This window comes from Anser anser, assembly GCF_964211835.1.
Source record: "Anser anser genome assembly, chromosome: 9".
In the NCBI taxonomy this organism is placed as follows: Eukaryota; Metazoa; Chordata; class Aves; order Anseriformes; family Anatidae; genus Anser; species Anser anser.
Genome location: NC_139729.1, coordinates 21,924,305 through 21,952,258, shown reverse-complemented (window position 1 = coordinate 21,952,258; position 27,954 = coordinate 21,924,305). Strand labels below are relative to the sequence as shown.

Below are 27,954 nucleotides of genomic sequence, written 5' to 3'. Positions count from 1 at the left end.
TAGGGAAAACAGCAAACTATTTTTTAAGTACTAAACTCCAGCCACAAAAGCTCACAAAATACATCACAGATAACAGCAAAACTTCCCAGAGACCTCCTTAAAACATTAAAACAAGGACTAAAACCAAGAAAACCAAGGACTAAAAACCAGGACTAAAACCAAGAAAGGCAACTCTGCCTTCTGCGCCCCCCCCAGCTGGCGGGACAGCCTTGCAAGTAACAAGAGCTGCAGATGTGAGAAGGGGAACGTCACCGCTCCTCAAGGTACACAGAGACTTCAGCATTTGTTTTCACACGTTACTGGTTCTCCCTTTCAGACTGAGAAACAAATGCTAGGACCTAGAGGGATGAGAAGTAAATGCTGACTGAGATCACCCGCTTCCGAACAAGAAAAGTCAGTTTACTCATTACTGACCCTGCCGTTTCTTACAGAAACACCCCAATCCATCAGCCTGGATTTGAAAAGTGTCCTGGTCCCTCTTGGTAGCAACACTTACAGACACAGGCCAAGAGAAGCGAAAAGGTCCCAACCTATATATATACATATATATATATGTAGGTTTAATTCTCTGCTAGGCTATTACACACTGCTTTGATCACTTTCTGCAAAGTTAATTATACATATAGACTCTATTGCTAAAATTGAATTAAAAAAATTAAAAATCAGAAGCAAAGTTACAAAATTTTAACTCCAAGATGAACTATAGTCCAGAAGATCATCAAAAGGGGATGCCAACCCCGCTGGTTCCACTATCAGGAGGCAGCACCAAGTTTCAATATTTACACGCTTTGAACTTTCTGCATTTGGCATTTGCATTAAGCATTTATCACTCATTCATTGTAAATACTGTTTCGAGTAACTAATTAATATTACCCCCCAAATGATGCCAAATAGGAGAAACAAGGAGGCCCTAAAGGAAGCAGCGTGACCCCACCGAACAGAAGCCAGTTTAAGAGGAATTCCTTCCCTCTCGACAATTCCCCGCAGAGCGTACATAAAAACAACGTACACAGCACCACAAACTCGCTGCTCCTTTAGCCTCCCCTACAACAACAACAGGAAATCTGTTTACAGTTAACTAATTTGCCACGGGATGGAGAGGGCTGAGAGGGCGCACAGCACGACTTCAAGGCAGGGTCCAACCGAGCAGGGCTCGGAGAATGACTGAGCAGCGCCAGCAGCCCTCAGACAGACCCCAGCCGCTGCCTACCTCGGCATCACACAGCGCCAGGGAATCCCCCCAAAATGTACTTATCCTGGAAACAATTTTAGCAGGTTTCAAATTAATAAATACAGTAAAATTTATTACGTGTCCTGCAAAGCCTTACACATCGCAGAGAAAGAACAGGGTCACTACCCTTTCTGCTTTTATTTTTTTAAGATTAAGTTAGTGACGTGCATAGGATTTGTAACACGTAGGATAAAAACTTCACCTTTCATTGGATTCCTACCAAGTGATGCGGTGAAATGAAGCACATCACTGGGCGGAATTTCCCTTACTATATTTAGTCTTCAAATGTTCTTTCCACAGTAATGCTGTGGATTGGTTTGCAGTTGCATGAGTTGTCTTTTATTTCTCTTTCCTGCAAGATTCCTTGCTAGAAATATTTCAGGGAATCTGGAGGAAGAAGCAAAAAACAAACAAGCCAAACCAACCAAACAAAAAACCCTGAAAACCTAAAAGTTGGGGAGGAATGGAACAGCTAAAAACGTGCCCAAAAACAAACAAACGAACAAAAAAGAACAGCAGCCTGAGGGAGAGGACAAGAACAGAAAACAATTTGAAAACATGGATGATTTTGAGAACCCAGCATTTTACGTGACGCTAAAAGTCAACCTTAATGACGGTATCCGTTATGAAAATGCTCACGGGGTAAGAATTCGTGATCACGGTCTTTCTCTCTGCAGCTTAAAATATCTGTACATTTAAAAACTATACAAAAAGTTGATAGATATTACTTCCACGTTTCAAAATTAATCAGAGCAGGTATTTTATCAGACTACTACTAACAAACATGATGATGCACAACGTAAATATACAGTGTTTGTTTTGGCAGCGGTCAGCAACAGATGTGGTAAATTAAAAAATGAACAAATAAACAAAAACCTGTTAAAAATCCGCTATTTTAGTTGAAGTAGTTAGCATCCAGCAGGCTGCATGACCGCGTATCACAGCGCCAGGCTGGGTCAGCCTGCCACTAGGGCGTGCTCCTGGCTCAGCCTGGAGCCACGCACCCATGCTCCAGAACCACCTCCAGGCTTTCAGGAACTGGCACATCGTTACCCATTTCATCGGGCCTTGGTTTTTTTTCCCCACTACCTTTTTAGTTTTGCTAACTGAAAGAAATATAGGGAAAAAAGTGTCCTGCATTTCTCTAAATTAAAAGAATATAGCTACCCAAACTAGACCAAGTTTCTCTCTTAAAATGATGTTTGTTTGCAACCCTCCCAAGCTTTTGGGCAGCAACTTCAGTTACAGATTCTCCTCTTCCATGAATTATAACTGAAATCCTTACTGCTAGTAGATTTGGAGTTCTTCAGTCAATGTAATTTTTCTTTTAATAATAAAAAATGAAATTTGTTTGTTAAAAATCCATTTAAAACAAACAAACAAACAAACAACTACCTGTGTGTTTTATTTGTTTTGATCATGCACACTTAAGGAAAAAAAAAAGAAGAAAAAATGGTAAATTATGTGCTCATAAAAAGTATTGATGCACATTTTATAAATTGAATGTGTCCCATCGGGGAGAGAGAAATTATCCACTTTTAAGTAGTATTGTTTACTGCTTTCTTCCCCACTGGAGTGCCCGTTAATAGTATTTGATGTTGTTTTCTTTCTGTGTGATAAGCATGGCTGTAACAAAGAATGCTGCTAAGGCAATGAAATGCTTGTGTACAGAAAAAATGTATCATATAAACTGACACTGAATAAAAACCTAACTCTCGAACTTAGAGCAATGCGTGCATTTTGGATTTTCAGAGAGCTCAACGCATGAATGAGGCCTTATTTTTTAGTCTGTCCTACGAGCACAGCATAACTCTTGGTCTGATTTTCCCTCCATCTGCACAAAAACAAAATGTCATCGCCGAGACATTTGATCTGCTCACTAGCACTTATTCCCTCTAATCCCTCTATTTCAAAGACCATCCAACCAACAAATGTCACCAGCAGAGAAACTGAAATTCAAGTAATGCATTCACTAAATAAAGGCTGGTTCGTCTATAAAGACGCGACTTCTTTCTTCATTTTGTCCCTCCAAACAGCATTACAGACTCCTTTTTGCCATACCTGGGGAGGGGGAAGGAGGAGGAAAAAAAAATAATAAGCGAGGTGGCTTTGAGAAAACCGAACTCTTGGGTTGAAAAATTCACGTCAGCATCTTAGAATTGCTCCACAAAACAAAAGTAAATCTGTTCAATTTTTTAGCATGATTGCACTCGCGGCTAAATATTAAATATTTTGCTGTAATTCCCCAGCTTCCAAACAGCACAATCAAAGTATCAGAAGTTAAACTGACAATACATCATTTATAGCAGAATTTTAAGATCACAAGTTACTGAATAGCATTTTTAATCACAAAGTAAGCGTGATAAAAATGACATTTTCTTGACAACAGCAGACTTAGCAATTTCAGGAGAAAGAAGGAACACCCATCACAGCAAGCAAGACTCCAAAGCCATTAACAGCCCTAACGCTGCTGAACGGTAGAAGCGTGCCGGGACCAATGCGGGGCTTGGTGAGCCTTCAGTGACCAGGGCAATCACTTGAAATGTTATCCAAGTTGAAATAAAAAACACAGAAAAGGTTTTAATGCAGGCTGGGTTGCCGCGTGATCCACCCAACCCCTTGCACGCGTGTTGCAGCACAGGGGATGGAGCGAACGGGGCTGGCAGCAGCAGTGGGACGTGCTGGGGAGCCACGGCACGAGCCGTGCCCCCTGCCCACCTCTCCGGAGATTACGGTCCCACCAGCATGGGCTGCTTCCACGGCTAGCAGAGCTTACGGCGTGGTCGGGTAGGTCCAACCGCACCTGCGTCCAGCGAGACCCGGCTGCAAGAATCCTCCGGCACGTACACACCAAATTTCAGGCTCATGCCAGAGCCATCAATTCGGCAAAATGCTCAGGTACTGGAAAAATGCAGGCAGGGAATTTAGATTATTTTAAGTCTAAGTCTATGGGTCAGTAATCATACTTAAGTAAAACCCCCCAGGAAAATTTTATCCACCTTGTAGTCCAAACAGCCAACATTTGCCCTAAAGATGATACACTAGACATGGATTAAAATGCTACAGACAAGCAAAGCTTCAACAGTATTATATTTTTAAGTATAACAGTACTATTAAACATTATTTGTTAGCAAAACAGTTATTCCAGGTTCTGAAAATGAAACAATGAAGTCTAAGATCTTTATCTGTAAAACATTAATGTTCTGCCCTAACTACCTCAAGGCAACATCCCAAGTCAACACATCTCCCCTTCCTTATCCGCTGTCATTTCCGTAATTCACCCGTTTAAAAAGCCATATACCATTGTACATGATATTTTCAGAGTCCACTGATGGTGCTCAGAGCATCTTATACTTGAGTAGCTGCTGAAGGTACACCGAGGAGCAGTACGCACATCTCTATGTGCTTTGATGGGTGCATATATTTAGCAGACAGGTTTTTGAGCTGTATTGCATCATGCAATCTTCATACGAGACGTCTTTCAAAAATAAATAAAAGCAACCCAAGAAATAAAGAACTTAGAGTGGCTGTCGTTTCCTATTACCCAGCACTCTCTATGCACGGAAGATGGGCTCTCTTCCTATCCTTTTCTCCCCCCTTTCTTCTTTTCCTTTGGTATTCTGTAGCACCCCCAAGGAACTGATGTGTATTGCTTATAGTTTTCATGGGATTGCATATAGTTACTTGGCCTGACTATTTTGGAAACAAGATGTTGAAGTTCTCATTCTTTCTTTTTAAGTTATTCCAATTCTTTGGCCTGATCATAATTCAAACTATTTGGGTTAAAGCCATCAAGTTTTATATATACATTCTTAGTGAAAAATCAAACATGGGGATTTTTTTTTCCCTTTTTATCTGAACTGGGCAAAAGGTCAAAAGTATTTATTTATTTATTTTTAAAGGTTGCTTCCACTTGCATTGTTTCATGGATGGTCTTGCAAATGCTACTGGAGCTGCTTCACATACTCATAAAAAATGATCTCGTGAACTTACATCTCTTTTTACTGAAAATGCAGCCTTCAAAAAAATTTTTTTTCTTGCCATTTTGCACAATCTCTAGCAACTTAGCTTACAGCAGCAACCCACAGCACTATCACCATTCCCAAAGCTAAAGGCCAGTGAATACTTTGTGCCTGCCTCTGAATTCACAAGAGGTTCACCCACACCACAAATAAAGATAAAAACTAAAAATAATAATGATTTTTAAAACAAAAAGCTGCAAAGTAGCACCTTCCATCTTTTCAATCACCCTTATTAAGTCAGTGCCACCACATTCTCCCTGGAAAAAAGTACAAGCACCACCTGTGACAGCAGACAAGGACAAATGTAAATGAGATCTGCCTTTAATGTTCTTGGACTGTGAGAAGGTTAGAGCCAAACTGCTGAGCAGCTACCACGCCTTGGAAGAGCCTTGCTTCCTTCCAAAAAGGAAGAGCCCATGCCAGAAATTTTACTTCCTTTCCTAGGAATCATGGGGAATATATTCATACTCCGTCTATACGTTATGCCAGCAGTCCATCAAGCGTGGAAGGGAATAAAGTGGCACTTCAGGGATGGAGCACAGACCTCAAACTGGGGTTTAATTTGCTTATACACGTATAAAAATAGTGTGACTTAGTTCTAAATTAGACTGAAAGCGAGTTATCTAATTAATATCCACATCACCAAAAATAGAGACTTACTAAGGTAGGCAGATACAAACGTCATTTGCCAGCTACAGGGGTTTTCAAACCTGCAACTGGAACATAGCTCAGGATATGAAAGCACACGAAAGCTACGGACTGAATAGTAGGTTTTCTAGAACTTTTGCAGATTTTGCATTATTTTATAGCATTCCAGTAACACTTTACTGGAGGAAAAGCAACTCTTGGATTTCAGAGTTGCAATTCAATAGTTATATAGAGTTACAACATAGTTATTCCACTGTCTCAGGAGACACAAATTAAGTTCTTGGCTCAGGTCTGTGGTGAAAATGAACAGGCAACATTAATCTAATCACCATTTATTCATAAATCACATGGAAAAAAGAGAAAACCTTGGTTTACTAAATGCCAAGCCCAAAGATTACATTTGTCAGAAGTAACAGAATATTTATTGAGAGAAGAAGGTGCCAAAGTTTTAAAAGTAGCTCTTTATAATCTTCATGTCATCTGCTTACTGCGACAAAATCATCTTGCGACAGACCAGTTCACAAAGTAACCCAACAATTTAGAACAGGCTTACCCATTCTCATGGCCCCGCTTTATGGAAAAGATTTTGACATGGAAATATAGCCTATTTTTCTCCAATTTTGGAAACACTGCAGCTGCATATTGCTTAACAAGTTAGTTTATTAAAGGCAACAACTGTCAAAATCTATACAAACTAATTTGTCACACAGCAATTTTACATTATTGGAATCTTGTTATAATCTGACTAATACACGCTATCACTTTTTAACCATGCCTGTAATTGGTTTCTTGGCTGTAAAGGCCTAAAGACAGTATTTCAAAACATCTTCCAATTACATGGAAAAATACTTATGTTTGTGGAAAGCCCTATTACTTCATTTTCGCACTCAAAGGACCTTCAGTAATTTGAGATGAAAAAAATGTTTGCAAACAGACACTAATCTTTGGTGCTATTCAAAAAGTTAAATGTTTCTCCAGGAAAATACCATACTGAGACCTGTAGAAGCTGAAGACACATGTATTTAAGTATTTACGGAACGCTAGAAATTAAAAAAAAATAAAAATCAAGGGAACAGGTAAAAAATTCATTCATATGGAAGAACGTATTTCAATACATACATGCAAAACAAAGAGGAAACCCAGACATTAAAAAGTCTCCTACCTCGAAACTTAGTTGTAACAGTTATTCAAGAACTTACTTCCAAAAAATCAGACTATTTAATGTCTTTGCAATCTTTCACAGGGCACGTGAAGATCCTAGACATTGCTGCTGCCACTAGTTCAGTGGCACTTCAAAGCAAGAGAACTTTGTACAGAAATCATTGATCGATATTCCTAGAGCACGGTATTTGACAAATGCTTTCATTTCATTACCAGAACTGGCATACAGATAATTTTCAAGATCCTTCAAGTGTTGTGGCCTGCTATATTAGTACTTTGACAAATATGCTTTACTATTTTTGATAGAAGAGATTAGCAAGCAAATATTACAAGGACAAGCAGAGTTTCCCAGACTCAGATATGCTTCGTAGCAGACTGGAAAATATTCAAGTCATCACTTGAAACACAAGAGAAATTTTGTGAATTTTTAACCTGTTACAGATATTAAAATATTACTTCAGAATCTTGATCTGCCAAGATTTATAGACAGATTTTAAATGCGTACCTCATGACTGACTGAAATCAAGGTCTATGCTAATCACAGGACCGTACACAGTAAGCAGAGACATAAATACAGTATTCCTGGAATCACATGGAACTGAAAAAAAAAAAGCACTCTAATACAAGAGTCACAAAAGCGTACAGGGTCAATAAAGTGCAAAATAAATCCTTGACCAGTCTCCTGCAGCATTTAAATTTGTGCCTTGTTATCTGCCTTTACACACAGCTCCCGTCACCAGTGCCATGAGGGCCTTTGGCAGTGCCAGCCACTCCTCAGAAGACTGCTGTGAATCGGACAAGCACCACCACCATTTTGCACATGGAGAATAACTGAACCTTCAGCACTTCTCGAAGTGGTGGGACCCGAAAGCAGCGCTTCGGACACCTTTCCTCCCCACTACGCACCCCATGTCAGTAACGCCACAAGTTGCTTCTGCTTGGGTCCCTGCCCAGAGCTGTGTCACACACGGTGTTAGAGCCAGAAAAAAACAATTGGGATTTTTGTATATCTGGAAGAAAATGCAAGTAAGAAGCATGCTGTTGAGAGTCCTAGCTAGTGGCATAATTCTGTCCCCAGTTGTTTCTTTCACAACCAGACACCGCGAGCTGCAGTGCAGCGCGTGTAGGGGCAGGCCACGGGGGACGGGGCAGGCCCTGGGGGACGGGGCAGGCCCTGGGGGACGGGGCAGGCCACGGGGGACGGGGCAGGCCGTTCATCTCCTGCCCAAGAGTGCTGGCAGAGGCCAGGAAGGCTGCAGAAGCTCCAAGTCCCACACCACCACTACCTTCAAGCATGCACTACAGCAAGCGAGCAGCTGCAGCACGCTACCCTCAAATGTATAGCGTATCGAAAAGGCAGAGAAGTACATCTACTTATTACAAGTTTGGCACTAATGATAGGTTTATCCTCGTACTTGCAACAAATGCTTTAGGAAACCTTAACACAGAAGATGTAGCGTGCTGCCAGAGGCCCCTCTGATGCTTTCTCTAACACGTGAGTTTCGCAGATAGCAGCCAGCAAGGTTTTAATCCAGCAATAGCAAATGCTTTCTAGGACACAGCTTAAATCTCCTAGGACAGCTAGCAAAATGAGTAACGTGAACTCCACAGATAGTGGGGAAGCAACTTTTGTTCCTTGCAAGTTACTCACTTGAGTGCTGACAGCAGTTACTAGCAAGAGGGACGAGATACAAACACGACACAAACTCTGCTGCCAGCAGGCAGAGCCCAGCAACTGCTCCACCACGTTTAGAGGAACGCGTTTAGAATTGTTTGGGTGTGTGACAAAACAGATTTGAAAATATCAGGCACATGCAAAGTACAACGAACCTCTCATGTAATCTTTCCACCCTACTACAGATGAAGACTTCATTAAAAGGCTAGAATCACGGCAGTGGTCATTAATTTGCAGCCCAGCGTAGGTGGGACAGAGATGACGGGAGGCCAGGGGAACAGGCAGGAGAAGTGCAGACCGGCCACGTTCACCTACCTGAGCCAATGTTGCTGCTCTCTGCTCTCAGCCAAGCTTCTTGTGAGCTGCCTCTCTCTTTTTACTCCTCTCCAGTTTGTGTACGAACTATCCACTTCCGACACAGGCCTAAGAATTTCCCTACATTTTACTTTATACTCAGGAAAACAGACGGTACTGATGCTGATTTAGTAATCACAATTTAAGATGATACGAGGCAGGCAAACATATTGTTGGCCTTCCTCTCAGGCCTTGGTTCAAGAGGAAGGCTTTTCTTAAAAATGTTTCCTTAAGTGCCACTCTCATACTTCCAAATCATCCTCCTCTGAAAGTGGTTTTGAGATCTATGACCGACTTGCCTTTGCATTCCAGATTTTGTTTGCAAAAGCACATAGGCTTGAATGTTACTGAAGCAAAACTTTCAGAATAAAACATGTATATGCAAAGAAGGATACACAGCACATGAATAATATATGCCTATAAATAAGCAGAAAAATAGACTTAAAATATCCGCATAACTATTAATTAGTTATTAATATTAGATCTCTGGTCTATTTCCCTTCAAATTAGCAATTAGCCACCCACTAGCAAAATGTCAATTGCAAAACAAGAGGCTGTATTTATAGTACAACCTACTCTGAGTGTGAGAGACATGTCAACCACTGCTAAATTACAATACTCCTATTGTGCTCTTTCCCAAATTAAACCCTTACACCTAACTCTCATTATAGGCAACTATACGTACAGAAGTCATACTGTATTTTTACAGTCTTTATTACATCACATGAGCTGGTACAGACGTTTTTCCTTACAGAAGTCTATTCAGGGAGGGGGAAAAAAAGGTAGCATGAAGTAATTCATCTGTATGAAGCTAGGTTGGACACTGACAGGGCTGTATCTTAAAGTTCCTGTGCAGCACGGAGGAGGGAAGAGTGACTGTCCAGGTGATGCTAGTAAGAAATCCTTGGATCTCAAATTTATTATTTTCCATCCAGAGACTAGTTTTGACTGCTAGTACTGCAAGCAACGTGCTATGAAACGTAAGACTGCAACATACTATTAAAGTTACACCACTAGAAGAGCAACAGCTCTAACAATACTTGTTATTAATCAATAACAGAAAGATGTAGGTACCTGCTTAAGATATCCTGCACAAAACCACCCTTGTTCAGGTCAAATCAGCTGGTGACTGCCAGCTACCCAAGCTGGAAGAGTACTTTACATATGGCCATATCCTGACATCTCTCTCTGGCCTCTCCAGTTCTCTTCTAGCATGGAAAAGAGCAGTTGAGTCCAGCCAGCAGGGAACTCCCCTGCCACTTTTGTAAAATCATGTAATTCAGGACTTCTCTGGCAAAACTGGATTACGTTGAGCTTTTCAGATGAGGTCAAAAGTCACTGTGGCCAGTCACATTTTTAAGAATACGGCCTACTCCACTGACTTTTCTTCTGGTTTGTGTTTTGTGACATGCCTTGAAAACAGTCCTCCTCCCCTTCTCTCTCCAGATACCTGACACTATCCACAGAAAAAGTGGGAAAAAAAAAGAGAGCGTGCTGGAGAGGCTCACTGTAGATGGAGAGCTGGCAAGAGAAATCCTGGCAATACACTCTGGATTGCCTCGAGTCTTCTGCTGAAAGAGAAGCGGGACTCATTGTTTTGGATATATCTGGGCATAGAGAAGAAACAGAAATAGAGAAAGAATTACATAGAAACCGTTCCCTAAATAAACTTCAGACTCTCTCTTCAACAAGAGATTACCCGAGCTCCCATTTTGGTGGATACTAGTACATTTTACAGTTTTATAGCAGATTAATTTGGAATAGTAAGAAATCTCTGAAAGACAGACTTGAAATGAAACAGTAATCACTGCTGCTTGTCTTTCCTCTTGGTATAAAATCGTATCACCTTTCATCAGCTTGCAGGAGCACAGGCTTCTTAATAACACCTCTTATAGAACATCCTTCTACAGCTCCTTCTTTTACTGTCTTGTAAAAAAAGAAAAAAAATCCTCCTCTTAGCCTTAAGATTCACCCAAAACCAGGGGCCCTGTGCCACCTGTTTCTCATGGATTTATCCATGCCAAACTACTGGTACAAAGAAATCAACCGTAGCTGCAAATAACTTTGCACGTGGCTGGTTCACCTTTAAATCCACGGGGAGTGAAGAGAATCCTGGATTATTAAAATCATCATTTGCTATCTGGGCAACAGGACTATGTTTTTTCATTTCCTAGGTTTCCCTTTTATCTTAAAAAATCACTCTAAGACTACAACTATTAAAACCTAGAGGAGTCAAAAATGAGAAAAGAAAACCAGCTGCAAAAAGAAACAGAACACAAAACCAGCTGGGATCCAAAGCCACTTTCATCACATGGGATATTTTTATACCCATTGTACACTCTTTTTTTCCTAATAACTGTCACACATGTAAGCAGGAAAGCTGCAGGGTACTTCTGAAGGAGATAAGTAATGAAAGACGAACGTGGTCCCATCCATACCTTGCTGGGCTTTTCCTTTTTTATATGCTGAAAAATACTTAAACCCTAAGCAGATCATTCAGAACATTTCGGGATTAGGATGGGCTCAACCAGCTAAGTGAAATTTTCCATTATCAGTGAATTTCATTCAAGCAATGGCTGTGGGGATCAGCGTCTCCTATAGCTATGAATAAATACCGGAGCCCAGACTTGATAAGCTAATTTCCCTCCATGGCTGTAACATCGCAATCAACCTCACAAGGCCTGGTTGATAACGAACTGGCACCAAATCAAGGCCCAGTTTCTATCGTTTTAGTTTCTCCTGTTCCAAATCAGTTTGGAACTGCAACAGCTCATCTTCAAACATGCAAACACTATCGGCAGAAGGAAAAGATTATTTTCATTTAAAGTTATTTTTTAGTTACACTTCTCCGTGGTGAAAAAAACCTGACATTACAAAGTGAAAGGCACTTGACAGGGTTTCTGCATAAAATTAACAGAAATAGGGACAGAATTTATAGAGTTTTGGGTATGCTATGAAAATGCAGACAAGTGGTGGTTTTCTGGGAGGTGCTGGTTCACATGCACCACACAGAAAACCCACAACAAAAACTTCTTCAAAACATAGCTGAAATAGCAGAAGAACAAGCCAAGAATGGGCACTTGGCTCCTGCTGCTGGAAGGTGAGCATCCATTTTGGAGCACGAGGGCTTTGGATGCTTATTCCAGACCCTACAGGTCCCCTGGAGCTGCTGAGACAAACCACAGACGTGGGCGTTCGAGCCAGCCGCACCTCCTGATAGGAGCATCCCCCCTCAAGGATGCCTGTGAAGCTGCCTTTCCATGGATTTTAACTGAATTCATTCAGTTAATACACTAACTGAATTATGATAACCGAATATTACATTATGTAATCACAGAAATGATGAATCCTTTGCCATCATATCCTTCCCATGAACTGCAATTAAGAAGAGAGAGAAATGTGATGACCCCATGCAGTACAGAAGGACAACCACTTGTGTTATTTATGTACACCACCTCTCTGTGGACAAAGATGAGAGCAAAAAGTATTATTCAGACTACGTAAGGCAGTCAGAAGAATAGGATAGCTCTGTCAAGCGACCATGGGGTGTAACTCTGGCTCCTAAATCTGCTAAGCTTTCTAAAATGTTATTTAAAAATAGATCCAAAACATTATTTTCTACCTCAGGTGAAGCAAATTTGTCTGCCTATTCGGAATAGCAACGTTCAGCTGAGAAAGAGGCAGCCCGTAAGCACGCCGCAGCAGACATGGAAAATACAGCTCATTTTGTCAGGAAGAAAACCGAGAGCACTTGCAAGCAGGGAGAAGTTTGTAGGACTTTCTAGACCTATTGCAAATTATATTTATACACACACACATTGTATTTTGAGGTACTGGAATAAGACAACAGCAAATCCATTTTTGTTCCTGTTTACATTGAGTAGCAAACTATTTAAGTCTGAATGCAGAATCCCAGCAACGCAATTAAAAACGGACCCAATTTTAGACCCAAATTAACTGTGTTGACACGGCAGCATTTCTCACAGCACAGCACTGTGTTACCAAGTCCACCCCTATTTACTCTGTCCCTCAAATCAATTTGTAACACAGGAATCCGAACAAAACCAGGGCTACTGGAAGGCACTTGGAGGAAGGTGACCGTGTGCATGTGCTGGGGAGCAGGTGGCAACCCGTGTGGGCGTGCGGGGCAGGAAAAGCCAAAGCAGCCCACGTGCAGACTTCGCGAGGCTGATCCGCGTGGCAAAACGACAGACAGCAAGTGCACTACAAGGCTGGAAGGCCACGGTTATACAAAACCTGAAAAACCCCTGTTAGTCATCATCCTTCCTACCCGAGTATAAATCGCAGTATGCACTGACACAAACCCTTACAAGAATTGCGATGTGATTATGTACACTTGGATAAAATGGAGGTATGCGAAAGGTCTACCAAAACCCACGGCCGATTAAAAAGCAACACATGCAACATATCATGGGATTTTACTCGTTTCACTAACATTTTTCTATTTCACGCAGCTCTCTTTGCTCAAGGAACCTTCACACCGATTAAAACCAGACATTATGAACATTATCACCGCTATTTATTTGAACAACGGCAGCATCCAAAAGACCCCTTTTCAAGATCGGGGCCCCATTGTGCTAACGTTGCATAAACATATAAGACTTAGTTCCTGCGCTGAAGAGATTGTAATCTATCCAGACAAGGTTGATAAACAACATAAAAGCAAAATGTCAACAACAAAAAAAACCTCCTGCGCGGGACTTTTGTTGTTTTGTTTTAATATATTTTCCTTAGACCATCTGCTCCAATCTTTCTTACTGATCAAGGTCCTCCAAATAGCCTGCATCTCTGCTGCTGCTGATTATGTCCTCCTGGCACATCCAATTAGGAAAAAGTGTTTTAACAAACATGCAAAAAGCATCCAACACTCTTCAAAGATGAAGAAAGTGCTGAGATGTAACACAGCTTTTCTCGTCACTCCTAAAGCGCTCGTTGTTTCTGAGTTAGGATAAGTATATTGTTGAATATTGCCGTCTTTATCTGAAATCAATAATATCTTCTCTGGGCCACGAAATGAAATACTTTCGTACTGCAACAGGGCTAAACGCTAACCCTTGGCTTATGTGCTGAAAAGCTAGATAAGGAGCTGTGCAACAAATCTATCCTGTGCTTGGAAAAAAACGACCAATACACAACTAACAGTGACAGTGCATATTTCTGTTATTTTAGCAGCCACGTAACAAACAGCCTCCTACAGACGGGTCCTTCCCCTCGTCCCCACGCTGCCGGCAGAAACGTGAGCACTGAGCTAGACTCAGCGGGCAGGGAAGGGCTTGGAGGGAACAGGCGGCAGGAGGAGGGGAAAAGGCATCACAGGAACAGCCACCGCTTCTGCTCTGGGCTTTGGGCTGAGCTAGGGGATGCCTTAATACGCAGCTCAAGCTCTAGTAAGGGATAGCGAGGCAAAATTTTATACGTGCTGTCTATCTAGAATTCTTTCTTCATTCGTCAAATATCAAAATAATAGATTTAGATTCCCCAAACAAACAATTTCCTAGGCGTGACCAAACCCCCCCAGACTGCCTGGATTTGGTTGCAGGTGATGAACAAGATGCCTTTCCTACAGGGAAGTCCACACACCGGATCTCCCAGTCGCCTCTCCCATTGCGACTCGGTGCAGGAAAGCAGCATGACGCTCTGGCTTGGGGGATTTCTCAGCATCCGCCTGTCACTCCAGACACAACCACTCCCTTCCCCCTCTCGGCATGTTCCTGCTTTTCTACAGCACTGCTCTTTTTGCTTAACCCGAGATGTTTGCTATGAAACTCTTGGCGTACATGGCTAATCAGGGGGCTCTCTGCCCCACTGACGAGTCAGCCGCGCTTAAGCAACACGCTCTTCACTGCAAGTGTCTCCCCCACCCAATCCTTTAACTGAGCTTCCTAATTACACCGTTCCCGTCACAGGATTTCAATGAGTGATAGCGGAGGCACTGGGTAAGAGCTCTGTGCATTTAAAGTAGAGTGAACCATGAAACCGCTCTTCAAACACCCTAGAAGCACGCACGCAGTAGCTGCGCAGTGTCACTGCTCACCTCGGGCACAGCGTGCGGCGAGCTGCTCGTGTGAACGCGCCGCGGCGTTATCTTCCCAACTGCTCTACGTGATACCGAGCTCACACAAGCCATCCAAAGAAGGACTATGAACACCAGGCAGTCACGTTTTCCCCACTTTTGCTCGCAAACAGGCCCTTTAGTTGACCTCCAGGTGGTTTTCAGGAGCGTAGCCAGCAGAGACAGGCAAGGAAGGGTTCGGTGTGTTTGTGTGTAACCGATGCGACACGCATTCGTTTCGCAGTGGAAGATTCCCAGGGAAGTGTCACTGTTCAAAACACGAATGAGCACGCTGCCAGGGCAAGGAAAAATGGAAGCAAGTGTGTTATTCTATGACCTACATCTCCTCCTGGGATCCCAATGCACCTTTCCCTACCCAGAACACTGCCTACAAACCACGGTGGACTTTCCACTGGATGAGTTACAAGTCACAGAAGTATGCATAACAATTAACTTTGCTTAGGCTGCAATGCGTTCTTCTTCAAAAGCAAGCACTGGGGTTGCTAACTTAAGAGACTTGCATAGTTGAGATCTTTTTAAGTAGATGTCACCCACAGCTGTAACTTGGCACTTCCAGAGCCACTCTGCTCAAGCTTCGCCTTTGCTGACGTTTCTCCACTCATGCATAATGCAAAAAGTCCCACATTAATCTTGGGATAACAACCGAAGCTAAGGAACCCCAAACAAGTATTTTTGCTATCAGTTTGCTATGTACAGATATCATGAATTCTCTTTGGATGGCTTCAGACTTGAAGTACGTAACGCTCCTTGTCAAAGTATAAATGGAAAGACATTAACATAACTGATTAACATAAGCAGTCTTCCAAATCAGACCAAGGGAAAAAAAAAAAAAAAAGTAAAAGAGTCCAAGACCTGTTACGTGCTTCTGAATTTGCTGAGCTACGGCATTAGCATTCATTCTGTTGTTTTCTCCCAGGGCCACAGGACAAAAACTGCTCCCTAACAGGAGGGCATGATTTACAAGTTAAACTTAACTAATTCAGCAGAACATAGCTGAAAGGCAGCTGATGCAGGTAACAAACATTAAGCTCCCTTATCTTTTAAAGGCAAAAACTGTTATGCCACAAACAAGTGCTTGTTAGGAAGACCAGTGTGCAATAACAAGTGTCCGTCTCAAAGCTAATGAGTTTTTGGGTTTTTTTTTTTGACCTCCCTTAATATTATTAGAAGATTATCGCAAAATCTTTCTCCCTTAATGGTTGAGATCTGTCTTCTAAATTCCAGGCTGAATATACTCCTTGCCAAGATATATTCATTTCTTCTTGTCCATCCTACTGCTGCCTTCAATCTAACATAAAAACAATAAAAATACTTGTACTCACTGAAGTGTTTGGCAACATATATGTTGCCATATTATGGCAACATGTCTCATATATGTAGAGAAAGTAATCATATCTGCCTCTCAGTGTCCTATTGTGAGACAAACTCTGCTCTTCCCTCACCATTTTGGTAGTCCCCTTCCACACCTGCTTCACTTTACATTCATCTTTCTTGCACAAGGTCTACCAGCAATGTTACACAAAGGGATTTAGCAGTGCTGCCTTGCACGTGAGCAGCATAAACACTCTCCTATTCCTACCATACACCCCTCTTCACCTTACAAATCTTACAGTGACATTTTTCAAAGCAACTTGTATGGTTATCTTCCATTTAGAGAAAAATCTCAGCATCTCTAGCACAGTTTCCACTTGCAATTTATATAATTAACAATAACGCTTCCTTGGGTTCAAGCACCCTTACCTACTCCTCAGGTTACTTCCGAAATCCCAGATGGTCAGTCTCCAGAAAATATCTTCTGGGCCTCAGCCATGTCTTGGTTAAATCCATGCTGACGGCTCATTAGTAGAATAATTTATCAACTGTTGCAAGAATAGCTGTTATAAATTTGCTTTCTATGTAAATCAGGTTCCATGCAACTAGAAAGGAATTCCAGCCTTTTCAAAAGCATTTTAAAGTGAAATGCTGACACCAAGTCTTAAGTTCATTTGATTATTTTTCTGTTTATGTTATTAGTAATCAGTTTTTCTGGCACTCTTCTCTGTTCCAGTTCAATCACTCAGTTGAATTACTTGAACTCCTGGTGAACTGCACCAAAAAAGGAAAATTAACTAATGCCTCATTTGATCTTGTGACCATAAAACTTGTGTTTTCATTCCCTCTTTAACCTTTGACCATCTATTTTTCCCGTTAATTTGTGTGTTATGTACCTGATAGTTTTAAATTTGTTTCTTTTATTCATGAAAAAAGAATCCGCTGACAGTTCATCTGCCCTCTATTCATTTGAACTACCACTGACTTTTTTCTAGGTCGCCATTAATAAGCATGCACTTAAAATCAGTTCTTCATGCTCCATCTTACATGCACATTGACTAACTGTATTATTCTCTTTACCAGATGTGCATTGCTGTTTTCAGAAAATCTGGTGACTGCACTAACACAAAACAAGCTTAAAAAAACAGTGAAATGGCTATTTTTATTTTATGAAATTCCATTTGCCAGGTTATTGAAGTTTATATTCTCATGAGGGACTTAACTTCATTTACGTTACTGGTTTTAACTTTTTTTTTTTTTGGAAACGGATGTCAAATACCTTAAGATATGATAAAACATTTTTAACACCCAAGTAGACCATAATAAAATACTGTCCATCTACAGAAAAAAGAAATGAAATGAAAGGGGAAGATGCCGTGAACATCTGTAATGAGGACAAGGAACCCAAATGATGGCTCACATTTGACATCAATACCCTCCGTTTGTGTAAACGCTAAATTCACGGACATGGATCCTACACACACACTCACAATATCAGCCCTGGGAGGATTCTGATCCCTTGTCCTGAGTATGTTCATTAAATCACAGAAGAAAACACATGACCTCCATTTACTCCTATCTTAAACTCTATTGATATGAATACTAGAGGCTTCACATCTAAGTACACGTTTCCAGGTCTGCCACCCATTCTGATGGCCATGCAGACGTAGGGCACCTGGTCTTCGGCGGCTAGCAGGTCTCAGTCTCTCCTGAGCAAATAGAAGTACATATATTCAATGTCATTCCCCCAGCCTACAGACTTCCTGTTGTTTTGCAGCAATATTCATTATCGCCAGCATCTACACCACTGAAACTAAGGGGAGCTTTTACTTTTGTTGAGTTGAATCAATATCAACTTTCTGTTGACAACAATGAAACCAGGATCATGACCCGACTGCACAAGCGGCATACTGACGTGAAACAGCACTGCTCCTCTCTGGAAGGCAGCACTCGTGTGCTCAGACAGAAGGGGGCCTGCCCTTAGGTCTTCTCTAGAACATCCTACCTCATCTACACCTAACAGCCAGTTACTTTTCTAACGTGCAACAAACCTAGTCACTACCAAGAACATTTAACACTACATTTCTTATTCATTTAATACTACAATTTTTTCGTACAATCATTCACAGAGTGGAAAAAGGGTCATTCCAGGTTACACGACTCCACCGTGGGCATATGGCAGTGAATCCACAGCAGAAACACAAGATCTCCCCCTCCGTAAAACAGATGGCACGCCGATCAAGTCAGATATAATCCAGTGCTAGCTTCACTACTACTGCTGCTATTAACTTGTGAACCAAAACCAGTGGAAAGAAGTAAAGACAAATAAAAGCCCGAGGCAGGGGAGCCAAAGGGGGAGGAAGACAAAGAACGTGGAAAAAAAAAGTGGTAACAGAAGACAACCTATTGCATCAGAAACACCCTGTTTTGGGTACGTTTAAGATTGAGAAACTAGGAATGGCAATAGGAAAGGAACAGCAATGGCCCTCACCCTATTACAGAGGACGTTCCTCTAGTTTGATACTGGCCCAGTTCCCTTTGCTCTTGTGATTCACTGCACTGGGCACTTGCCAGGGGCTACATATCCTGGCTGCTTACATAATTACATATTTATGATTCTGCCGAGAATTCTTAGTCAAAGCTTATTTCTGAACTGTAAACGCTTACAGAATCAGCAGAGAAAGTTCTCCAGCAAATGCTACTTCAAAAGAGAGCCACCATTTCTTGTAATTTTTAAAGAGCGGTTTCCTCTTCAGTTGAATCACTCAGTAGCGAACTTCAACTAATGGTAGAAAAAAGGCAAGGGGGTGTTTTCCCTCTGAAACAGAAAGAGATCTTACTTGTGGCTTTAACTTGTTCTTTGTAAAAAAAAAAAATATATATATATATATAATTTAAAAAAATCCAAAAATATATCAGAATGCCGTTCTATATAAACTTTTCTTATCACAGTACACACCTTATCATAGTAGACAGTCAGTATTTCCTCTATCATATTACTAGCACTTCCTTTTTCAGTGCGTACACCACTGGATCAGCTTATTCATGCTGATCCAATAAATACGATTTATGGATGAACACTCTGGAACACAATTTTTCAGCTGTAACCAATTATCAGACAAAAAAACACTGCAATCTACCTTTCTGCATTGATAATAGCATCCATTGATTTGAGATGGAGCAAAACAGTCCAAAATTTCATGTCAACACTCAGTTTAGACTATTTCAGGAACTGCCAGAAATACATATATATAATTTCCTTTTAAAAGCATACTCCATAAGCTGTACAGCCAAATCCCTCAACAATAAATTTTATGAGCATTTGTAGGCTCTACCATTGAAAACACTTTCAAGCTTGGTTAGCTTTACGCACTCAAGTATTTCTTACACCTCAAAAGAACAATTCCTACACCTGAAGTCACACGTACACACATACATATGTATTTGAAGAATAAAGGCCTTACTCTTGCAGAGCTATTTATTTTCAAGCAACTATTCATGGGTCTTGTGTCCAATGTCTTAAGTACTGCCAAGTTTCATAACCCTTTGAAAGCAGGGGTCACGGTTTAACAAACACCCACCTTCTCTCTCCACTCTTTAAAGCTCTACCACTCTTTCAAGGTCTGTCCGTCCACAGAAACTCTTTCATATATACATCTGACAGTGCCATGGCATTTAGCTTCTGTTGAACCAGTCTTTGGGCCTATTATTATTTAGCTCTCCCATGACTCGGCCTAAAGCTGGCATACAGACTCAGGGCAACGACTGATAATTTTTCACTTCCCTTTGCACTGCAGTTCCTGTGCAAACCCCAGGGCCCTGGGGCTGGTGGCACAATTTCCTACTGTTCTTGGCAAGAGGTGGCAGAGGCAGGGCTTCCACACCTAACCCAACTCTTCCAGATCCAGCTGCAGGCTCCTGCCATCTCCCTTGCCTGCCTTACTCTGCATGGAACCATTTTAACTGAATGGACTGGCAGAAAGTTAGCCCAACAGGTAGCATTTAGATGAGTTTAGCTGTTGTGGAACCACAGGTAATAGTTAAATTCATTTCTTCCTTCAGCTGCCTTTAAAGGAGTGGAAAGGTCACTGAAGACTCCACAGACGGCACCACAGTAGGGTTCAAAGAGAAAGTCTTGCTGCAGTCTTGGAGAAGTTCTGGCAGATGTCTTCTAATCCTTTCACTGAATTTTCTTTGGAGTGTCTTGTTCATCCTGCCCAGCTCCTCCAACCACTCGCGCTGTTTCTGAGCAAAATCCGCTGGGTTTGAAGTTACACTGAAGTGTGGTACCCATGGAATTTCCTGACCTAAGAGACTTTGCGCCTGCAAAGCTGTCCTCCTAAAACAAGTCTCTTACCTGTAAGAACAGTTGCTATAACACACAGCTGGTGTTACACCTTCAAAACATGGTACGATATATTCACCTAAAAGTAAACGTCCAGAAGAACGGATTCAAAACACCTACAAGTTGTAATGCACACTGTATTTTGTATTCCCCCCAAAGGACTGTGAGGCCACGGACTTCGCTGCAATGACCCTGCCTTTCTGGAGACTCAGCAACTCTGCTCACTGCGTATCCTCAGACTTTGCCTGTGTCAGCTTGTAATAAACGGTAACATCCTTTATTTTCTTCTGCAGGGAGACCTTTTGACGGGTCAGTGTGTTGATTTTTGACTTGGTCAAACCATCCATGCAGTAAAAGAACCTGGAAAGAGTGTTTTTCAGGACACCTCTTAACAAGCCTCCACGTTACCTTTCTTGCTTGATTCCCTCACAGCCCCTCTGGTTACTTCCTGTGGAATTAAACCCATCACAGCAAGCTGCTGTATGATATTAAAAAACAGGTACTTCCCAGCTTTCTGTAAGTTTCGAGTGTTTCTGCACACACCTTTAAATAGCTAGGCACACATATGTATGTGTATACACAAACACACCTGTATATAGCCACGCATTCATGTATATATACACACACACACAAATGCAGGCACAAAAAAAGAAAGGAAAAGAACACTAATTTCATAAGGCAAAGGCAAACTGTCCTGCTTCTAAAACTCACAAGAGAAGCCCTGCAAGGTACAAAGGAAAATATCTCTCAGGTAAGCTAGCTCTTCTATCACATAACAAAAAAAAAAATTTGCTAAAACATTTATGGAAAATTTGATCTGATCTTGCCCTTAGGCCAAAGGTCCAGGACTTTTGATTTTTATTTCCAACACATTCATTAACCCTTGTGACCTTCAGTAAGTACCCCATTAGCAGCCTTGAAATTAACCTTTGAAATCCTAGAAAAAGTAGTGTTATATACTAATTTGCCTCACCCTTGAGGCCTTTTTTTTTTTTTTTTTTTTAAACTTTCACATCTTTCCTTTAAGACGCCAACTTACTCCACCTTACACATAGATCACAGCAACACTGTTTTAAAAGACTTGATCACAGCATAAATATGTGATTAAAAACAAAATGCTAACCATTCCAATGTTTAAGGATTAACTTATATTTTACCCTATTTATGTGATTACACACCATATTCTATGCAAAAATAGCATCTTTTAATCATCTTTAAAATAGTAAAGTAAAGAAAAACCAAAAGAGGATGTATAACTTCTGCATTTTAGTGGTGTTCTTTTTTTCCTCTGTATTTTAGTGGTGATTTTTTTTTTTTTGACTAAGAAGAAATGGAACTGACTGTCATGATTAACAGACTGATCAAAAATGCCAGTATCGTTTCTCAAGGGAATCAGAAATGCATTTCTGATTGAAATATACGTATTGAATCTGGGAAGCCATGTTAAACAAAACACTCTGGGAAGAACACAAACTGCTTTCTTCAGGTCAACCCGTCTCATACTTTGTCTACACACATCAAAGAGAAAAACATAATAGAAACCTGTGAAAGTAATTTTTACCATAAGCCAGAGTAAGATATGATTACTTTGGGGATGATGATTAATGTGCCTAGCTTGGCTCTTAAATCTACATTCAAACTGTTTCAAAGTTTTAATTAAGAGATGAGTAATTGTTTAGGAATCTCCAGAATAGGAAAATAAACCCTCTTATAACAAATGCAGCTCTTAAAGAAAGGAGTGAAGAGTATTTCACTTCACTACACGTAACAGTTGAGTATGTTTTATGATCCCTGTAACAACTAGCGTGCCCTTGAGACTGTGCAATTCTGAATTTCTAACATAATTTGCAGGGGGAAAAGTAGGACAAAATGCAGTAACATTTCAAATGCACTCTCTCAGTATTTTAAAATTTTATGAAGTATAAGGACTAGGTTAATATGGAGTGAGTCATGTTTTTAAGAGAAGCAGTAACACCAACCTGTATTTCTAATCATAACTAAAAACACGCTCAACTAATACAAAATAAAAGTAAATCAGAGTAGCTTTCCCTTGGAAAAAGGTCAACAACAACAATGAAAACTTAGCAATAATAGAAAAGGTTGAGCCCACTGCTAGTTTCAGTTTCAGAAAATTAAAATGCCAGGCTACATGACCAGGTAAAAACGGCGCCTTCTCACTCAACAAATCTGTTCCCAACAGCTGAAATCCATCCCAAGTGAATATAAACTTTACACATCTAAACTGGATTTTGAGCTTAAACATCAGGCTATTAAATGACATACACACTTGTGCAGATCTTCTGATTTCAGAGTTATATTTGCTTTGCTTAGTGGCCAAATACACGCTGCATTACATTTCACTCCATGATGTTTTGAAGAGTCAAGAGAATCACTTGGTGCATTTCAAAGTAATCAGTTACATCCACATAAACTCTGACTGTCACTTCACTCACAGGACAAAGACAGAGGAGTTGCAAAGGTATCACTGATTTACAGATTCTTTAGATCCATGCTGCCCCCCAAAACAAAAGAATCCACATTATCTCTTGGATCCCAAATTCAGTTTTGAAGTTGGTGGTTAGAAATTCCATCCCTTAGGTTCTGCACTCAACATAATGATCTAGAGATGCCCGAAATGCAAGCTGGCAAATTATGCATTTATTTAAGTCTAACACTGCATTTAACACCCTCATAATACACCTCACATGTAACAACACAAGATACCAGAACTGCTGAAAGACTATTTGAATGTAATCAAAGCCAGAGCATTAAATTCCAGTCCTCTTCAGAGTTCACCTCTGCAACTATTAGAAACCATAAATACGGTCTGCAAATACCATCCTCCAATAATCTAAAACATTTAATAATATTCCAGAGATGAGAGTAAGAAGATCACAACAACCAAGCCTATTTCTAGAGGAGCTAAGATTTTAACCTCACTAGTCTTACACTGCCAAACGCACTGAAGCAAAATACACCTGGCACTGTGTAGATTTGTAATAGGAGAAACTGTTAGTATTGAAACAAGATGCAGAGAGCACCCAAGGGGAGGCAACGGAGCACTCAGCTCATCTACAGCTTGCCCCGAACAGGCTTTTGGCCAAAAGAGGAAGCAAAAACAGTTACCAACAGGATGAGCTATGTCATTGTCAAGTCACACTTCTTGCTTCAAAATTAACATGCTGCCCTACTTTCCACAGGGTAAGAGAAACAATTTTAGTATTTTGTCAAGCAGAATAATGGTCTAGATTTTTCTTAGGAAAAAAAAAGTCATCAACTTGAAAAAAAAAAAGTAGCCACCCTAAAAATACGATTTGCAACAGAAGCTGCCTTACATTTGCAGGAAGGAACCACACCACCATTAGTCAGTTAAGAAGGTACTTACCATTGGCAGTGCATTGATATGAGGAAGTTTTCCTTTCAGGTATCTCTTGCCACAAAAGGGTGATGCTGAAAAAGAAATAAGGAGACAAAAGAGAAAAAATTAATATTTATTCTTTTGAAAACAGTGATGTTAACATGATTAGTATTATCAAGCACACACCCGCATGGCCCTTGCAGCCTACTCTGTTTAAGCAGCTGAGTTATCACCGCTGAATTTGTATACAGCCTAAATCAGCGGTGATCAGGAACAGAACAGCAAGCAGAGCTGGCTTTTTGCATATATCCTGCCACATCACAAGAACTGCTCCTGCGGGGAGCCTGAAATACAGACCTTTGAACAAATAAGCCTGTTGAATGAACACTTAAACCATCAGACCTCTAAGACAGTTGCACCCATTCAGTAGGAGCATGCATAAACAAAACAACCCGTGTATAAAAATCCTGATGTCTGGATTTGCCTTAACTTTCCAGAAAAGGCTTTGGGAAGCTAACTAGGCAAAATAGGCAGCTTAAAATATCTTTTGCCCATGCCAAATCTCTTCTGGAAATAAACTTCAGCTACTGACTTCTAAACACCCTGAAAAGCCCCAAACAAAAATTAACATTCCAGTGGTTTGACTGAGGACCTCTCCTCCAAAACAGTTACATCCCCTGAGAAGCAGTTTGGGGGGGGAAAAAAAAAAAAAAAAAAAAACGAAAAAGAGGATCTGTTTTCCTAACACATCTTGCACTAAATAACTCGGTTTATGTACACAGGTGTGCCCGTGCACCCAGACAGTTTATCACCTCCTGCAGTGCCCTCGGTATCTGAGAGAACAGCTCACCCTAGCTGCTAGCTACATTTGACATGTACATAATAGAAATCTTCCCAGGGGAACATTCAAGGGAAATCTTTCCCATCTTCAAAAACAGAAGAAAAAAATAATCCAAAAAATTCCACACTCTCCTACGTTTTAGTAATTTTCTTGAAATGTCAAAAGCAATTATTTTATGAACCTAACAATAAAATAGGTAAGTATAAGCACTCTTCAAGTGTGTGTTAACTCCACGCACAGCAGTACCCACTTTTATGCATCAACAATAAACAATTTTTATTCACACTAATAATTATGAGTGATTACTCTCCATACAAATACTTGTACACTATGTTTCTTGTTAGCACATAATTTAATCGCCCACTCAAAAGAGCAGAAAGGGGGACAGATGGACATGGGTGATTAATAAAGCATTACCCGTTTAATCTAAAAATAGGCTATTTACAAAACATCTGTAAACTTCTCAAAAACTTTTACTATGAGTAAAGAATAACTACAGCTTCCAGGCCTCACGATCAACACAGAGCTCTTGCTCGTGCCATTTCCAAGCTCAACCAGGAAGAGATGGCTTATTATAAAACCATTTTCAGACCCAGTCAAAAAAAAAAAAAAAAGACCTGTAGCAATTGGGCGTATTTTATTCTTAAAACATCCGACCGTGCTGTCAAGGCGGGCAGAACCGTAACAGCGCAGGAGAGGAGCTGCTGCAGAGGATGCTGAAGGATGCAAGTATGCAGGGAATTGAAAGAATTTGCAAACATGCTCTTTTTCCCTTGCTTAGCTGTGCTGGTACCGCAGAAATTACGTAAATAGGCTGAGGAAAACTCCACTCGCCAAGTGGCATGGTTTCCCATGCAGAGCTAGCCTGAAAGTTTGTTTTTCGCTGAGTTGTGGGCCAGCACTGAGGAGAAGGCTTTAGCAGCCCACTCAGCAGCCCCCATAAACAAACGTTACACTCTCCTGCAACCAGAGTTTTCTTTAAAAACAACACAAAGCACCAGCCAACCACTATCTGCACTCTTCTTTTGAGAGCAGCTTAAATCAGAGCAAAACCTGCGTCCACAGGAAGGCGGAGGAGAGCTGCGCTGCCCACTGCTGAGCGCCACGCTTAGCTTGTGTTACTTCATTTGCGAAGGAAGGTGGCAAACATAAATAACGGGCCAACTGCACAAACATAAACAACCTTCCTCGATGAAAAAAGGCTTTCTTCAGCCTCCACTACACCCAAACCGCCTCCTTCCAACACACCCTCGGGCAACCTGCCGCGCGTAGCCCCTGGGCCAGAGCTGGCGAGGGGAGGCGAGGGCCTTCTCGGCCTTCACCTCCGTCTGGCCTGGCCCTGCCCCACACAGGAGCTGGAGGCAAAGGCCACAGAGAGCAGAGGGCAAGAAAAGAAAGGGTTCACCAGCTCATTCCTTGCTTGTATTAACTGGTTGTAGGCTCTGGTTTTGAGTAATTGTGCTTGAAACGACACGGAAACGTTCAGAAAACACTGCCGTGTCCTTCTGCAGAGTCCAGTACTGACTACAAACGCCTCGTCAGCAGCTCTTTTCCTTCCAAATTTATCCTATTGGATTTTGTTATTTTGGCACGCACCTTGAAATAACGCAGGTGACGGCTGTAATTTATTGATTTTAGCCTCTCTCTTTATATACTGACCTGTTATAGCGATTTAAACAGGTGACCAAGTGTAGTAACAGTTACACTATGTGACACCTAAAAGTAATCCACCAAATGCCCTCGAAGCTGATAAAACACCAGTTGAAAAAGAAATAAGACTTGGCTGGCATTTTCCAAAAAAGCCCATCCTGCAAGACGGCCGCAGATAACAACACGAAGTATCTTTGGCCATGAAGACAACACTGCAGGGCACCAGGCAGCGCATCTCCAGTTACAAACCCACCGTGCGCCCTTCCCTAACACTATTCCTTACGTGGCTCCAAATGCAAACAACTCAAAACAAGGATTTCTCTAAAAGCTACTTGCACAAACTTGTCACCGATTTCCTCTACAAGTGCTGCCATTTACAGTTTCCTCCCTCTATCCACCACACAAAGAACCATGGTGGGAAACGCTGAGCGAGCGCGACGGCTGGGAGAAGGCAGCTGCGCGAGTTCGGGACCACTTCTGCTCATCTTGCGTGCTCCCTTTTCTTCTAATCCTCTTCGGATCGCAACGTTTATACTGGATTCTGAGAATTTTTTTTGTGCTATTTGAGCTTTAACAACAAATTTACTCGTTAAACGTTGTGCTTTGTGAATTACAAAAGCCTTCTAAGGACACACCATCTTTTCTACTAAATTCTCCTCCATTATCCCGCTTTTATCTGGCCTCGGTATCTGGAAAGAGCGTCCCAATCAAAACAGAATTAAAAATAACTAAATCCTGGATATTCCCCACAGTAACTAGGCTGCAAAAAGCATTAGACAATAGCTTTAAAAGCCTAAATTGAAAACTAATCACTCCATTGAATCCTTCCTTTCATTTGGTTAATAGGCACATACAAAACTAGCGGTGATTCTACCACTGCCATGCTTGGAACGTAAACGGAGAGAATCAAAAGTTATTTCTTGTAATCGCACTTCCATGATGATCTATGGGATTTTTTTTAAACAATTCAGCACTTCTACAGTAACATCTGCTTTTTGGATCTGACACGCAAGCCGAACTGAGATAAACGCCAGCTCAAAAAAAATTAAAGAAACACGTATGTATGAGTGGGAAGAAGAAGGAAAAAAACAGGACCACATGCAAGACTGCACTGAAAGCTGTCATCACCTGCAACTGGCTGGTAGCAAGAGTTCCTCCCCAGGGACATGCAGCAGGCAGCGACGGCCCCGGGGCTCCTCTCGGGGTCCCGCGGCCATTTGACACGGAGCTGCAGCAGGGAGCACTCACAGCGCCCCAGAGCTCC

At 41.3% G+C, this 27,954-nt stretch overlaps 1 protein-coding gene and 1 long non-coding RNA gene across 7 annotated transcripts in view; one reads left to right on the top strand and one right to left on the bottom strand.

Moving 5' to 3' along the window:
- The window catches only part of TBL1XR1 (TBL1X/Y related 1), a 111,432-nt gene that overhangs the window by 39,673 nt on the left and 43,805 nt on the right, over positions 1 to 27,954 (bottom strand). For all 6 annotated transcript variants that reach the window (XM_083849059.1, XM_083849058.1, XM_083849060.1 and 3 more), the window contains exon 2: positions 24,227 to 24,291. The gene's annotated coding sequence lies outside the window, so the exon portion shown is untranslated. The remainder of the gene's footprint in view (positions 1 to 24,226; positions 24,292 to 27,954) is intronic.
- LOC310904397 lies at positions 190 to 24,293 on the top strand. The gene is made up of 2 exons (XR_014588297.1): positions 190 to 8,233; positions 8,272 to 24,293. It is a non-coding gene; the product is annotated as an uncharacterized lncRNA (long non-coding RNA).